This window comes from Pinus tabuliformis, chromosome 1_1 (assembly GCF_031772625.1).
Source record: "Pinus tabuliformis cultivar Carrire ecotype Pingquan chromosome 1_1, CPIR1, whole genome shotgun sequence".
Taxonomy (NCBI): Eukaryota; Viridiplantae; Streptophyta; class Pinopsida; order Pinales; family Pinaceae; genus Pinus; species Pinus tabuliformis.
This window is the reverse complement of record NC_142297.1, coordinates 603,033,024-603,049,931: the sequence shown is the minus strand read 5'-3', so window position 1 is coordinate 603,049,931 and position 16,908 is coordinate 603,033,024. Positions and strand designations below refer to the sequence as shown.

Sequence of the window (16,908 nt, the reverse complement as noted above, 5' to 3'; positions counted from 1 at the left end):
TAAACTCCATCTCCGCCACGCGTTCACCGAAGATCTGCGGGCCCGACTTTGTAGAAGACCGGAATTATTGCCGACCCCGGCTCCAACATCTGTACCAGCTCGTCGAGGGACCAGTTCGATTGAGCATATCGCGGAGAAAAAATTGCAACATGCTCTGAGGCTGTTCGAATAGCCCCTTCGATTTGAGCATTCAAGCCATCTCCTCTTTCCAATTCTTGTTGGTCCAGAAAAACTGCCAATCCAAGACCTTTAAGGCGATAGTAGATATGGGTAGCGAGTCCTTTCTTGACATCAGGGCCGCGGTGATTCAGAAAGACATCATACACACAGCAGTTGTTATTGCCATGGGAAGGGGCCGTGGAGGTGGATGCTAAGGATGTACCGTCAAGGGATGGGGTAAAGTCTGCCATTAGATACAGAATAAAAAAGAATATATTTTGCAGAGATTGAGAAAGTGCGCTGAGCCTCAATATTTGCGTCTGAATGATTAAGGAATGCAGAGAATTTACCAGCTACGTCTTTGCTACTCTTTTTTTGTATGGAGACCTCAATAGTTGGGCACACGATTGAAAACAAAACAGCTCTGGTATGTGGTTGATTACTGCGCTTCTTATTTTCTTGAGCAAATTAAGTGGCGATATACCTTAATCTGAACGATGGAAGCATGAAGTTTCCTGCCAAATTCCCCTTCCTCCCGTCACAGCATTATTGACCATTCCCATCCATCCGTTTCTGTGCGCAAAAACGTTTGGCAGACCTGCGTAACTGAGTTGATTTTCCTGCGCAAATCTGCTTTACCAATTCTTTATGCAATTTGGTAGTGGAGCCGTCCATTTGAATAGACCAGTCGTTTCTTTTGACTGCGACCTGATCTCAATGTGCATAACAGTTGGCTGGTTTCTCTTCTTATTTTAGTTTTTGACTAATATCGTTAGCGATTGGATTCATCCTTTAGTTTTTACAAGTATTCGACATGATCTTATTGGAGACGATATTTTTAAATTTAGGTGGTCTCTTAAAATGATGGTTGTGGTTCTTGCAACCTTCCATTTGTACGTCCTTTGCAAGTGAATGATCTTATTGGAGACGATATTTTTAAATTTAGGTGGTCTCTTAAAATGATGGTTGTGGTTCTTGCAACCTTCCATTTGTACGTCCTTTGCAAGTGATTGGACACCATCACATGGTTATAGATATTTTTATTTTAATTTAATTTTTTAAGTTTGGTAGGATATCTCTATTATGTGATTTACCCCGAAAAATCTTGTAAAAAAACTTCATATGGATCACAGAAGCCTAAATCTAACTATCCAAAATCCGTAAACAATTTTTAATTTTTCTTTTTTATTTAATTATATTTATATTTATATGTTTTTTAAAAATAAATTTATTTTCATTATAAGTTTTATGTTTATTTAATTATATTTGTATATTATTTTTAGGAATATATTTATTAAAAGTAAATTTATTTTCATTATAATTTTTATGTTTATAAATGTTTTGAACGATGTTTTTGATTTCTTATTAGAATTTGTTGAATTTAAATTGTTCATAATGAATTTTAAATATATAAATGGATTTAACACCATGAAAGGGCACTCTATTTCTACAGATTACAACACTAAATGTAAGATTCTAAAATGTCCCTATCAAATTTTTGCCAAAACTAATCAAAATAATTGCCCGGAAAAGTGCAAAAAGGTCCAATGTTTAAATTGCTATGTTATATATAATGAATTGCAATAAATGAAGGGCACATTTTAATAGAAATAATGAAGAGCATAACTTTGCACATAGCTTAGATTTTGCTTAATTCATTGATCAAGACCATTGATTTGCTTCAAAACTCCATGGAAAATACAAGTTACACTTCAAATAAAAATCTACTATGATTGTTTTGAATTAGATGTTTATTTAAGATGCATTTAATAGGTTCATGTCTTAGAAGGAAAATAATGGGTTTCATCTCTATCCTTCTTCCTTGTGTATCATCAGATACTTTCTATTAAATGTTCATTTATGTATTCCATTAATCCCCTCTACATGTCCATCCACCAACTTGTCATCTCCTGCAAAGAAATCGATGTTTTGCTACTCGTCTTCTAATTTACATGTACATTTTGTGATTCGTCCATGTATCAATCTTTTGCCAAGGTCCCTAATAACTAGCTATTCTCCTATATAATCTTATAATGACTATCAATTGGGATATCATTGCCACAAACATCAAACTCATGAATATTGCATTCTTATACCATAGTGCAAATATCCATTTCAATAGCGAAGCAATAGTGAAATAAAAAAAAAATGCAATTTCAATGTTTTTTTAGCTATCCATTGTAGGTACTTAAGACTTGGGAAATCACATGAATTTGGGTCATGTTTTCCAATCATCCACTAAATTTTTCTGCATTATCTTTTTATCGCAATAGATTTTTGAATGTCCCCAATGTTTACCTATCCAAATTAATTATTGAAATATTAATTCTACCAATCAAGATGTCCAAAACATGGGCATTGATGTTCTCCCTAGTGCTTAATTTTATGAATATGGCATTGGCACTCTAAGAGATGTCAAGCATCATGTCTACATAAACATCCTCGCTTTCCCAACTAATTTTCCTTCTTCCTCTTAATTTTTTCATTGATAATCTCCTCCCATAGTACATCGAAATATTTGCGCACTTACTTATTCCCTTCAATGTTCTACAAATCCGGCCACCCTACACAAGGAATGAAATGTGTAATATCAAAAGTATTAATTACAATGCAAATCTCACATGAGTTTCCCCAATCCTCTAATGCCCATGACCTTAGCTACTAAGGAACATAGAAGAGAGTAAAACAAAGTAACATGAGGAGTTGGGCTCAGTGGCTGCACCACTAGTGACATATCTTCATCAATGCAATAAACCATCATCCCTAGTTCTTCTCTTCAATTTACAACTTAGAGAAAACCCCAAACAAATATATCTTGCTTGAATATTAATAGAGCTTGTGTTTTTATTGTTGAGTTTATTTTTTTCATTAAAAATTCGTGCCTTAGAGCTACTCTTATAACATTGTCCATATCGACAACATATCAAATGTTTGATAATTTTTGCAATCACATGCAAAAGAGTCATCCATATGTCTTAGTAAGGGTTAAACAATAATTGAAAATTAAGCGCAAGAATATTTGTAACTTGACCTAAATAAACGTAACCTTATGTGTCATCTTGAGAAACCTAACACTATTGTCCTATGTAGAATTCAGTCCAATTGTGGAGGAATGTATCTAGTGTTGGAGTAATAATTGAATTTGGAAAGCCTATAGATACAATTGGCAACCTGCAAACATCACATGGAGTAAAAAATGTGAGAATGGAAAATATGCATCTCTTTGGAAACATTGACAAATTTCTCAAATTCTCTTTGTGCTCAAGATGATGTCATAGTGGTGAAGCTCATTGCTAAAATGAATGACAACACATTGGCACTAATATGCTCTATGTTTATGAAAATGGCATGCTCCATCTTAATAATCGTAGAAAGATAAGAGAGAACGAAAATTTGTAAATTTCGAGTAGGAAACCCTTAGTAAGCATATCATGATTACATAGTGGGAAATGTTGCAACATATATCACCAATGATGACCTTAACGTTCTGATCCCATTCCCTTTTCTAAGTGAGTGGAATTTTCTAAGTGGCAAATTTCATGTTTTTCTCACACTACAAAATGTTGTCTTTGGCATATACTTGTCACTTTTATCACTACAACTTTAATGCATCATATAAAATATGTTAGATCACTTACACTATATGAGGAGGCAAGTGGAGATCCAATGTTAAAATAGATAAAAAAAAAAATAGAGAATGCAAGTGGAATCAAATGTCAAGATATATAGAACTTTGGAGAAGTCTAGAAAATGCATCCACTTTATTGATAACCCTAGGAAACAAAATTAGCAACATGTCGACAACAATGGTGGATGGAGATAAAAAAAAAACTTATTCAAGAAGGGGTTTTCGTATAATACCCCTAGTTTGATCCTAGTTGTAAATGAATATGTAAATATGTTTTATTTAGGCTAGTGCGCCAGTATGGTTTGAGGCTAGAGAGCTTGTGAAGACTAATGTTGGAGAACCTAGCAATGTAAATGTACATACACTCGCATATATTAATAAAATTTTCCTACGCAGCTACAAAACACTAGACCAAAATAATATGAGTGACTAAGACTCCAAGAGAAACGGTTTTAACCTAAACTAAGAAATGGTTTTAACCTAAAATCATAACCTTACATTAATCCAAGAACAATTTATGGAAATGTATTTCCAGCTAACAAATCCAACCTACAAGTAGCCTTCAAAGAACTAGATCTTTAAAAAAATTGCAAGCTTCTAAATTTCTATCAAGTTTCTTTTCCCACATTATTGCTCACTGATAAGTGTAAGGATTGGTTAGCATAACATTTGAGAATCTTAAGCTCGACATCTCACTATTTCCATAATACAAAATTGTGTGTCACTCGAGATGTTACATTCTTAGCAATACAAAACTTTGTATTGCACCCAAAAAGAACATTTCTTTGTGACAAGAGCCATATATCATTCCAAAAAGTTTACATCCCTACAATGGAGTGAGAAACAACTCCCTTCCTTACTTTATCATCACGAATGTGAATTTATCAATGATGTTCCACTACCAAGCTTGTTCTTGTGTGGTGGATTGCAAAGACTCTCCCTCATCACCATCAATTCCAATTTTTCATGTGATAAATATTAATTATCATGGAAGATGGTGCATATATGGTGTTATAGATAACATAGACCGCTAAACAATGAGATAAAGATAATGAATCAAGAGGGCTAGAGGTTCTTGGAAAATTGAGCTTGATTACACCAACATGAAGGCCTTTATTTGGCTCTTAGATGTTAATCCTATAGCACTCAAACTCATGTGCCAACCCTCAAAATTGTCAACCATAACATTGTTACATATGGTATCATTCCCACTCTAGAATATCCCATGAAAGGTATCATTCCCATGTCAAATTCATATTTGTATTCACCCCATTAAATAGTTGAAAAACTTTGATTATTTATGGATGTAACCAACATTCAATCACTAGAGGAAATTTCCTCTAAACAATGAGAGTGTTCCCATAAATTCGATTTCCCATGATAATCTTTACCAAGCTAGCAAAGGCATGCACCCAAAGTCATTTACACCTCAGTTTGTTTCTCAAGCTCAAATATGAGCTTAGCCTGGAGCATAGTTTACTGTCAAGGCTACAAAGTACATAAATTATGGCACCAAGTGTTATCATTTTGTAGTTTTGAGGTTGTTGGAGTAAATACATTAGACAACATCAAAACCACTTTTGAGGCTGGGATCTAGCCCTGCCAGCTTCAGAGAGGGATCTCTCTTTATGATTTAGCTTGGTTTTTAAGTTGATTTTATGCTAATTATGATTATGCTTGGTTGTTTGTTTGAATTTGTTTGATTGGTTGGTTGGTTGAATTGATCAAAATACTTTCTTTCCATTGGGCTATGGAGTCAAATTAAGTTGGATGCTGCATCAAAAGTTTAAAGGAGTAATCACAGGGCAAGCTAGTTACATTTACTAGATCTTTAAATTGAATTATGGAATGGAGAAAAGAGGTGATTCAGTAGTGATTGAAAAGAATTTAAGAATTTCTCAATTAGACTTTAGAAGAAAACATACAGATTGTAAACATGGTCCAAATAAGGTGCTAAATAACATATCTTATTTTTCACATCTCCTATTTAACAATTAGATTTCAGATCATAAACAGACAGAGAATAACAATGGAAACACAATTACAGTAAGAAAAACATCACCAGTATATCGCAACACAAGTCTCTTGCGAAGAGTCTTTTTATTAATGATGCTCCAACAACATGGAAAAGTACAGTGCTTTGATAAAAAGAGTTACAATGATCAAGGGCCGACCCTTAATACTTTGAATGAATGAAGTATTTAAACAAAATTTGCAAAAAAATTACTATAAATGCCTCATTGACATGGCATTCTATTATTAACTTCAGACCAATAGAAATGAAATAATGCAACCAAAAGAGGTGAATTGGCAAAGTGATATGGACATCGGGCACTTCTTTGGTGGAGAGTAGTTGCTGAGTGGCCTCTATTTGTGTGTTGCGCTTGTGAATCCAACCCTTTCTTTAATCCTGGAATTCACACAGTTTATCCCACCGCTCTTCATCTGGAATGGAAATTTTTGTTACTCTACGGTAGATCTCATCTACCTCGGTATACTGAGAGAATGTGGGTTTTACTACAAAAATGTGTTTTATCTCATGCTGGATGAAACTCATATTACCGATAGTTTTGTAAAAAGCTCTCCCTATCATGGCACCTTTGATGTGGGAAGACTTGGTCGTATCCTTTGCAATGTCTTTGAGCTTCTTCATATAATCTTCCCTAGTCATCAGCTTGTCATTGATTACAAATAAAGAAGGCACACCCTTCTTATTTAATGCTTCTATTCTGGTGAAAAACCTGTTAACTGCTACCTCCAAAGTGTGACATTTCTCTGTCAGCTACACAACCAAGTTCTTCTTTGTCAGAACTTTATTTACTTATAAGTTATTTCTATTCCGTCATCTACTCCTAGATCATCCAATTCATATTTGTTTTTAGAGTTGATAAATTTGATGAAGCGGTTGGTCGTGGTAGGAATTTCTCCCAATTCATTGTTGATAGTGGAAATGGCCTGCTTGGATTTCTCCATCAACTCTTTCTGCTCAAATATAATCTGGATACAAGGCTAGATTTCATCCATTGCCTCAATGATGTTGTTCCATATAATTTCTTTGACTTGGGCCAATGTGTGGCCAATGGAGGACTTAGTTGCTGATTTCCTCCATATTTCTCTCTAGTTTTGAGCTCTCTGTAGCTCTCCTGCACAGAAAGTCTCATTCTTTGTCTTCTGATCTTGAAGAAGATTGACTTGAGCCTGCAATATTTTGATTTCTTAAGTCTCGAGAGACATGTTTTGCACTTCATTTGCCAATTGATCTACAACAACCCCTGTTTTTGTTGTAGAAGATGTAGCTATAGGAATTGCTTTGATAGGGAGTGCTTCCAAAGGGACAACAACCATTTTGGAAGCTTGCTCCTTTTTTTTATTATCTTTTCCATCTCTATCTCCATTTGCTTCAACTCTGCACTTTGCTCCATGATGAGCTTCATCATATCTGCCTTTTGTGTCTCTGTTTCTTTATTATCCTTGGCTAAAGGATCTTCTGTGGCTGGTAACTTCAACTGTTTCCTTAATGCTGCTATGTTTGTATTCTTTTTCCTCATGAGCTCTTCTGCAGCATCGATATTTGTAGGATCATAACCTACTTTGATCACCAAGTCCTCCAAAGCTTTGATCCTTGTGTCTTTGGCAAGTGCAGAGACCTTCTTCATCTTCAATTGTGATTGAACATTGGCCAATGTAACTTGCAATTTAGACAAACTCATAGCAGTGTTAGTGAGAGTAGATGAAATCATTTGCCTAGTCTACTTGTGCATCTCCATTTGGTCAATGGGATGTATGCCTTTCACATCAAATTCAAATGATGTCTTCTTGTAGTCTAATGCTACATTGGGTTGGGGAATCTGTGCTTGGAGGAATGCCATTTTCATTTTACCTTTCTCTGAATCAAAGGCTAACAGCAACCTACTTTGAGAACTGGAAGTTTGCTTCTAGAACTGAGTGTATGTGTTGATCTTCAAGGCCTCATTCCTCACTTTAATCTCCTTGAAAATGTCAAATATACTCTTTTCTGTCTCCCCTGTGGTAGATGTGCTAGTTTGCATAACCTATTGTTGATCTTGTGAAGTTGTGGAGGTAGTGGGAGAAAGTGTAGTCTGATCACCCACTAATGAGGAAAAAATTGGTTCTTTAGTAGTGATAATGTTCTCTTTCTCTGAATCCTTGTGTAGGCCTAGTTTAGAATGCAGCTTGGCCTTCTTTTTGTACATGATTTTAAAGCCTTCACTAGAAATCTCAGTCAGTGAAGGTGACTTCTTCCCTGCTCCTCTTTGTTGTTTTCTCCTTTGCGATAAGAGTCTGTACTATTGAAGATGACACCAACTTTTCCTCTGCCTCTTGTAGGATGTTCTCAGTCCATTCTAACTGGTTTTTATACTTTTCAATCTTTGGTCTGGTTGTGTGAAAATAAGCAGTAGACTTGTTTTCTACCCTCAACTTGGAGATGAACCCTAATGGATTATATGACCAAGTGAAACTGAGGCTGAAATGCATCTCTTTCAATAGTTTATTTGCCTCTTCCCCTGCTACCCTGTTCTTGCAAATGAAAGGCCCTATTTGAGTTTTGATTTTGAATTGGGATTTCTTCTTGGTAGCTACAAAGTGGATCTCATCCATATTGAGCATTTTCCTGATGTATTCTAGAGCAAAAATCCTCATTTGGAGAAATTTTGGCAGCGTGTAAGGGGCAAGCTCACACCAAAATACCCTCAGCTCTATGTAATTCTAATAAAGGTACCAATCCCCTATCTGGACTTGGTCTAATAGCTGCAAAACTTTCCTAATTTCTTCATTGATCCTTGGCTCTGTCCTGTTTCTTAGGAGATTGTGTGCTGGATGTACAAACATCTCTATGAACTACTTGTATGAAAATTCCTTTTGTTCCTTCATTACTAGCATAGTCTAGAAGATGAATGACTGTTGATTTCCTTCTACATCCAGTTTTTGTAAGGCAAGCTTGAGGTTGTCTCCCTGGAATTATAAAAACATATAAACTAACACAAAAGCATGTTTGAATACTTCCTTAGTCTGGAATTTGATAAACTACTCATGGATAGAATCTGCAAGAAATTGGTTGAAGTTAAACAAGATGGAAGGCTTGGAATCTGTAGAGAAAATGGAAAGAAATCCTATAATTTCCTCATCTACCCACTGATCTGAGTAATAGCCAAGGAGGTAGGAGATGACTGTGATGATTTTCTTAGCTCTCTCAGGGAAAATGGAGGATGGATAGGGAGGATTTTTCTTGCATAATGGGGCATCTTTAGTCAAGAAAAGTTCAAGGGTTTTGGCTCTTCTAGGAAAGTCCATCTTCTGATACAATTCAACCAGTGCTTCATGGGAAAAAGGAGTGGCATTCTCTACTATAGGGGCTTGCATCATTTGGTCTATAGCTTGAGAAGTGATAGTGAACAAAATTTCTCCACTGGGGGCAATAATAGCTCTTTGGCTGGGTAGATATCAAGCATGACACTTACTAATGAATTCAGGGGTGTTGTGGGTACGGGGAAAGATATAGTGGGGAAAATTGGACTCCCATAGTTGAATATCATCAGATTTATCAATAAACATGTCCTCAAGCCAAAAATACATCTCAAAAAGATCAAATTCACGGAGAGCTTCATGAATTTTATAGTCTCTATCTGCCAAAGGGATGTGGTGAAAATCAATGGGAGGGTGGATCAGATGACTCATAGGTTCTTCTAGTCCTTTGTCTTTTGGAGGCATGATTGGATAAAGTTAAGGACAATGGTAAAATATGGATTACAAGTTCTTATTCATCTGTTCTGCTTCGACATCTGCTTGCTTGATACTCCAAATCTCATATAACCCAATCCGCAACGAAAGAGTGGGCCAAGGTGCCTTCTTCTTTCAATGCAGTCTAGCTTTCAATCCTGCAGAGATTTGATATGCTACTTCCTACATGACAAGTACATCCAAGGAAAAATTTGGCAGAACATGCGAAGGCTTCCTCGCACTGGAAATTTGGATGAAAGTGTCGAACGGTGAGGCATACCAATCTGCAATGCCTATCAATGCCTCCATTTCTTCCTTTGACATGCGGAGTGGATCCTGTTCGAATATCATCATGTACACTGGGGTGACAAAATGATCGGGGAGTCGTGTGATTACTCCTCTAAAGATGCATTCAGACAACAACTTGAAATATGTGTTTACAATAGTCTTCGCCGATGACCATGCCCACTCCAAGCCCGGGAACTCCTTTCAGGCACAGACTGCATCTAAGATGTAGGCAGACATGTAAATATCTGTATGCATGCCTCCGGGTGACTGTCGAGCCTTAGTTACTTGCTCCTTCAGCTGATCAGCCAGTATGCTGGGCCAGTTACATGTTTTTTCTTCTCTATCGAGTTGGTCTAGTGCGATCACCAAACTCTGTGGAAAGGTTTCAATGCTTGCTTGGCCATATAGTCGACATGCAAATATGACCAAGTATTGGTACGCCTTCCTCAGTATCTTCATCTTGTAGATCTGGTTGGGTGTCATCCTGAATTGCACTGGCTCCTTTACCCAGTCCTTCAGAATGTCTCTGGAGTTAGCACTGCTGTTGGGTAAGCTGAATGGAGTCTTCACGACAGTCACGGGATTTGACATTTGATACATATCATAATCTCATGCCTAGTAGGTCGCAAGCTTCGTACCACTAGCACTGCTTAGGGTCATAATCTCGGGATCAGTGTGAGAGACGATCCAGTGTATCATGTCTGCGCATGGGAACGTGGGGTATCTGCATGCAATCTAGTATGTAAGAAAGACTTGTGAATGTTCACATACACCTGACGGTCTTCGAGGTCTTCCCCAAAAGTGCCTGAAAATGTTTCATTGACCTCTTACCACTTCAGTTTGATGTCCTTGTCTAGATACAACTTTGTATCTTCATAGATCAGCACACTAGAGGACACTCGCTCAACTGCAGCTTCAGCTGCAATTCCATCAATGTCTTATGATCCTGTTCTCTTAGAAGCCATTGAGATAGATGAACACCAGAAAGATCTGGAAACAAGCAACATGTATGGTAAGAAATCTATCAACAAAAAAAAGCAAATTCAGGAAATGACATAACACATACCTGGGAAACTGATGAGCAAGGTTGCACAATTTATTCTCTAAGGCTGGGTGACTGGTTGCTAGAACTGCACAAAAGGCAGTCTGGGTTGTCTGGGAGGCAAGACTGGATGCTGGATTTGGGCAATGCGCAATCCATACTGGTTGCTGGCTACTGGGATTGCGCAATGCACAATTCCAGTTGGGAGTGACTGCAGGCTGAGTGACTGCATCGCACAATTTTTTGGGCCATTAGTCACTGTCCATAAAAAATGTGCAAAACAGTCCTGGAGGATAGTGCTGGGTAGAAATGTGCATTTTTGGGGAGGAAGGCAGAGCCTTCCTTCCCCAGATTGCGCAATTTTGTCTAAGTGAAGGCAGAAACTGGGCCAAGGTTGGCCCGACTTGCCGATGGGAAACTGAAAGAAAATAAGACAGTGAATGCATAGCGACACTAAGTGATAGCATAAGTGATTGATAGTGCATGCAAACATGAATGAAAGATTCAGAAAACAGATCAACATGCATGTGGGTGAAGCGATTCGTCGGATCGACAAACGTTCGTGCAAAATAGTTTCATGCATGCGACATCAGTGAGATAGCAACGAAAAATGAAATAGAGCTAGAACAAGATAGTATACATGTAAACAACAACAAGAATTCAAAGAAATCAAGCAAACAAAAATCACACAAGCGAATACACAAAAAGCGACAGAAATGCTGAAAAAGACAAGTTGAGGCCACTTACTCGTGAATAACTGAGCCAAATGTGTCAAAGAGTCATGGATGTGCTGTGGTATGTCAGAGCTCCAAGATCGATGTGAAAGAATGAGCTTTGATGCGTCGAATAAATAAGTTTGGACTCATGACGCGTATGCCACAAATCTGGGAAAAAACGACATTTGGAGGGAAGTTTCTAAAACAACTTTGCATGTAACCCCTGACTGTTAAAAATAGCTCCCTGAATCATGGGATGCCTTTTGCTATTCTAGGAAAAAGAAAGTCATGCATGCATGCAAGTCAAGTTTCCTTAGTCCCTGGTGGAAGTGGTCAACCAGACTACTCATGCATGCAGTTACTCAACTGCTTGAGAAAAATGCGCATTTCTTGCTAGGAGATGGGCTGACTGCCCAGGAGGTTTGCATAATTTCTGGGTAGAGCAACTGACTGTTGCTCAGATTTGCGCAAATTCTGGGCTGAGCAACCCTGCCAAGGAAAATTGCACAATTCCTGCTGGGAGTGTTGACTGGTAGAATTGCGCAATCTTGAAGCCCAACGGCTGCTAGACAAGATTGTCCAATTTCTGGAGGGAAGGCTGGTTGCCCTCCAGAAATGCGCAATTTCTTTAGGGAGCTTCTTAGCCTGTAGTTGGACCAAGTCTGGGTGAACAACCTGTGAGGGGAATGGATCAAGCTGTGATCGACAGGCTGTCTTTGTGCAAGCAAAAAACTAAACCTTGTGTACTTGACGAAGCAAGACAAGGTGATGTGAAAGGTTGGTAGGGAGGTGTAGAACCTCTATTTTACACCTATTTGTCTACCATTTTCCTCCACTTTTCCTTATCTTTCCTTCACTTTTGCCTCATTTCCACCATAAAACCTCTCAGATCATTACATTCAGTGTCAATAAGCATGATCAAGCAAGTTTTGCTAATGGATGACTATTTGTTTAGTTTTTGACTTACTTGCAGGAATCCCGCAGCTATCTGATGATCCCGCAGCTATCTGAAGATCCTGCAGCCTTTTTGTTAAACACTATGATCCACGTGTCAGTTTGCTAGACGGGCCACATGGGCACTCAGGTATCAGTGTGGTCGAGGTTCCTATCCTATTGTTCCAACCATCCACGTCACTTTCATCCATGGTCAAAGCTGGTTTAACCACGGTCAACTCAAAGTGGTTTAACGGTGTTTGAAAGCTATTTGGTCACGTCATCTCCAATGGTGATTTGTCCAGGTTCTAAAGACGGCAGGGGACGCAATCCAACAGGGATTTATTATCCATGATGACAGGAACCACCAAACTCGTTTATGCAACCGTGATGTGTCAAAGAGCCATTTAATACGCATGACTGTTATCGTTTTTCTGTTAACTAGCTGTACGCAAAGGATAGCTTAGAAATTCCTATAAATTGATGCGTCTGTGTACGCTCAAAGAACTTTTTTGATTAGTTGTATTTTGCTGCACTCGTGTTGAATTTAGAAGCGTTTGTGAACTCTGTTTTCTAGTGCTATTCCAGCACTCTGTTTTGTAAACTTTTTGCAAATGGAGAAATCAATATAGCACTGTTTTGAAGTTTCCAGATCTTTGAGTTCTCTTGTGGCTGAATGAACAGAGGGCCCCTACTCATCTCAGCCTTTGTAAAGTATTTCATGTGCAGCATTTCATTATTTTCTCATTTGTTTCCTTAAGCATGTATAGTTTTATTTACTTGTTTTCCTTTATTTTCAGCTGATCAGTGTTATTTCTTTGCAGGTTTCTTTTAGCCCGGGATTTATTTTTATATGTGTTGTGTTTGCTTTACAGCTAATGGTATTTGAAGTTGACAATTCAAGTGCTGCCTTTGTCTTTATAGTTAGTTTTTAAACTTATTTCTCAAAAAGCTGTTAACATACATGAATGATCTTCATCATAAACTACTATCTTTTAAGATCAAAATATCACTAACTTGCAGCTTGTTTGGGTGCTTTTTGGACTGTTCTTAAGCTACTTTCTTTCCGTACTTTACACAGTACATGTGCTTTGAAGTATTGAGTTAGAAAGAGTAAATCATTACCACTAGTCTTTAAAGTAGAAGTTTTTGATTTTAAAGTGCTTCCTAGACTATTTCCTCACTACTTTCTAATCATGCTTTCCATAGCACATATGGCTGAAGTAGAGAATTAGAAATAGCAAATTATTATCATTAGTCTTTCAAGCATATTTTTCTCACTTTTATAATTCCACTTAAGCTACTTTCTTTCCGTGCTTTACACAGTACATGTGCTTTGAGGCATTGAGTTAGAGAGAGATAATCTTCATTCTTGGGTTTTAAAAGTGACTCTTTTTCCTTTTATTAGCAGCAACTTGAACGGTGTCTAGTGCCATTGGTAGTGGTCATTTGATTTCAAGTTTATTTCAAGTCATTTCAATTTCATTTATTCATTCCAAGCATTTCCTTTCAAGCAAATAGTTAGAAATCACTCAACACACACTTCCACTCATTTAGAATTCACTCTACACACACACCATCACTCACTTGTTTATAAATTCTCATTCCATCTAGGAACATAATTAAACCGCAACAACACCCCCAACGATAAGAAAAACTCTAAGAGGATACTTAAGTACATATAGTACACCTTCACTTCATCAGCTTACGAGCCCCGGGTTGACAATAAATACTAGCAATTTAGATAACACTAAATTGACTAAACATTTTGGCGCCGTTGCCGGGGAAGTGAAATTAAGTAGCCATATTCTTAGAAGAAAAAAAAAACAACAACTTCAAGAAAAGAAGTTAATAACCGATCTAAGTATGCTCTCCTCTTGCACTTTGAAGTGATCTGGAGGATCAGAAAGGAAAAGTTATTAATCTAATAGTTTCTTAAGTATGCTCTCTTCTTGCACCTAGAGTGAACTGGAAGATCAGAAAAAGAACTATTTAACTTGACTTGAGGATAAAATAAAAATGACATGCATAGAGCTAGAGATTCTAGGGGAAGGTTTTTAGCTAGAGCTCGAAGTTCAATTTTTACAAGTCCATCTGCTTCAAGAGATAGACAAGAGATACCTCCCTTATCTCCAACCGAAACTCCTAGTCCTGAAATTCAAGAACCAAGAGTTGACTCTCCTATACCTTCTATTGAGTTTGAACTAGGAAGAGACTCTTCTCTTTCTCCTACCAGACAACCAATTGTAATTGAGGAAATAGACTCACCTGAAGAGGAAGGAGAAATCTCTTCTCATTCACCCTTTGTAGAAGAACCAGAAGATTTTGAAATCCCTAGGAGAATCATCATGGCAGAGGAAGAAGGAGGCGGTAGAGGTAGAGGTAGAGGAGGAGGAGGAAATAACAATAACAATGGAGGAGGTAGAGGTCCCATTGGAGGAAATAGAGATGGGGATAACACATTTGGGTTTCCCATTGTTGATGAGGACTCCCGAGCCACCATGAAAAACATATCACCATCCGTCCTCCCAAATTTTCATGGATTAAGAACTGAGGACCCTGAAACATTCTTGTTTGAATTTGAAGTTGTGTGTCGAACTTATGACTATCTGGATGATACTCAGAAACTCAAACTGTTCCCATCAACATTAAAAGATCAAGCTTTGAAATGGTTCATGGGATTAGTTACTCAGTCCATTAGGACCTGGGATGAAATGAAACAAACCTTTTTGGATAGGTATTTGGACTATTGTATGCCTACTGATCATAAGGGTGAAGTTTTTAAAATGATGCAAAAAGAAGATGAGAGCTTAGAAGATTTACTTGAGAGATTTCAATATAATTTAAAAAGAGCAAAAATGAGCACCTTGGATGAAGAGACCTTAAAAGCCCTCTTATTAAAAGCCATTAGGGATGAGTGGATAGATATCTTAAACATGATGGGGAAAGGGGATATTTCTCAACTTCCTCTCAGTGATATAGCAGAACTATGTACCCATCTCTCAAGAGGCAAATCAAAAACTCAAAAAGGGCCTAGAGATCCTTCTCTCCTTAGGGCAAATAAATCTGCAACAGGATCAGTGAGTAGGGCTGAAATCGGTAATATGCTAGATGAATTTAAAACTGACATCTTAGGGAGTCTTAGTGAACAAATTGATACCCTTAAGATTCAGAATAAACAAAAGGCAGAAGCCGAGGCTATGACCATTTTTTGCCCGAAGTGTAGAAAGAAGCATGCTTTAAGGGAATGTCCCTTGGAAGCACAAGTTGTGGAAACCTGTGTAATTTGCTCAGAAACCCATGAGACCAAGGAATGTCCTTCAATCCCTGGCCTCAAAGCAGTCTTTCAAGAAGATCCAAGTACGCTTGAATCTCTTTGTTTTGTTGCAAGGAAACCTTGGCAGGGGCAGCAAAATCAAGGGTTTAACAACTCTATGAATTTCCAGCCCCCACCAAATTGGAATCCTTGGCAACAACCTTGGTCACAACCACAAAATCCTTTCCAAGCATGGTTGCAAAGCATGCAAATGCAAAATCCTTATGGGAGATTTGCCCAATTCTATCAATATCCTCAATCCTTTCAGAACCAGCAAGCTCCCCAACTTCCAAATCAAGGTCAACAATTGTCATTACCATTCCCTCAACAACAACCTCCTCCACAAAATCAAAATTCTCAACTCTTGTTACAATCTCAGCAGAGGCCAAATCAACTTCCCTCTCAACCTCAACCAAATCCCAATAATAGGAATCCTCAAAATGCTTATGTGATGGAAGGTCAACCACTTATGGAAGGTCAACCATTCCCTACCTATATGGTTGTCCCTCTCAATGAGGTCCAACTCAGATCAGGTAGAATCTTAGACCAACCTTCTACAAGTACTCAACAACCAAGCATCTCTGAGGAAGAATCTCTCAAAGCCAATAAAGGTTCTGAAGTATCCCTTCAAAACCCAAGCATTAAAGAAAAAGAAAAAGAATCAACTCCCTTAGTAGAGCAACCTACATCTTCAGCTATTCCTCCTTTTCCTGAAAGATTGCAAATTGATAAAGGAGTGGAGAAGCAGATTTGGTTGCCTGACTATAGCTTTCTAGATGAATTAAAAAATGTCTGTATCAAGATCCCCTTGTTAACAGCCATTAAGGAGATTCCCATTCTAGCAAAGACAATAAAGGAGATGAGTTTGAAAAAAACAATAAAAAGAACCAGAGACACAAAAAGGATACATCTAGTTGGAAAAATTGCAGACATTATGATGGGTAAAATTACCATGCAAAAATATGTAGATCCCGGTAGCCCTATTGTTAAAACTCATATTAATGGGGTTGAAATCCCAAATACTTTGATTGACTTAGGAGCCGCTATCAACATTATGAGTAGACAGACCATGGATCAGTTAAAACTT

The 16,908-nt window shown here is 37.7% G+C and overlaps 1 pseudogene; it reads right to left on the bottom strand.

Moving 5' to 3' along the window:
• Positions 1 to 23: 23 nt before the first annotated feature.
• LOC149214719 (putative 2' cyclic ADP-D-ribose synthase BdTIR pseudogene) lies at positions 24 to 410 on the bottom strand (annotated as a pseudogene).
• Between the last annotated feature and the right edge of the window lie 16,498 nt (positions 411 to 16,908).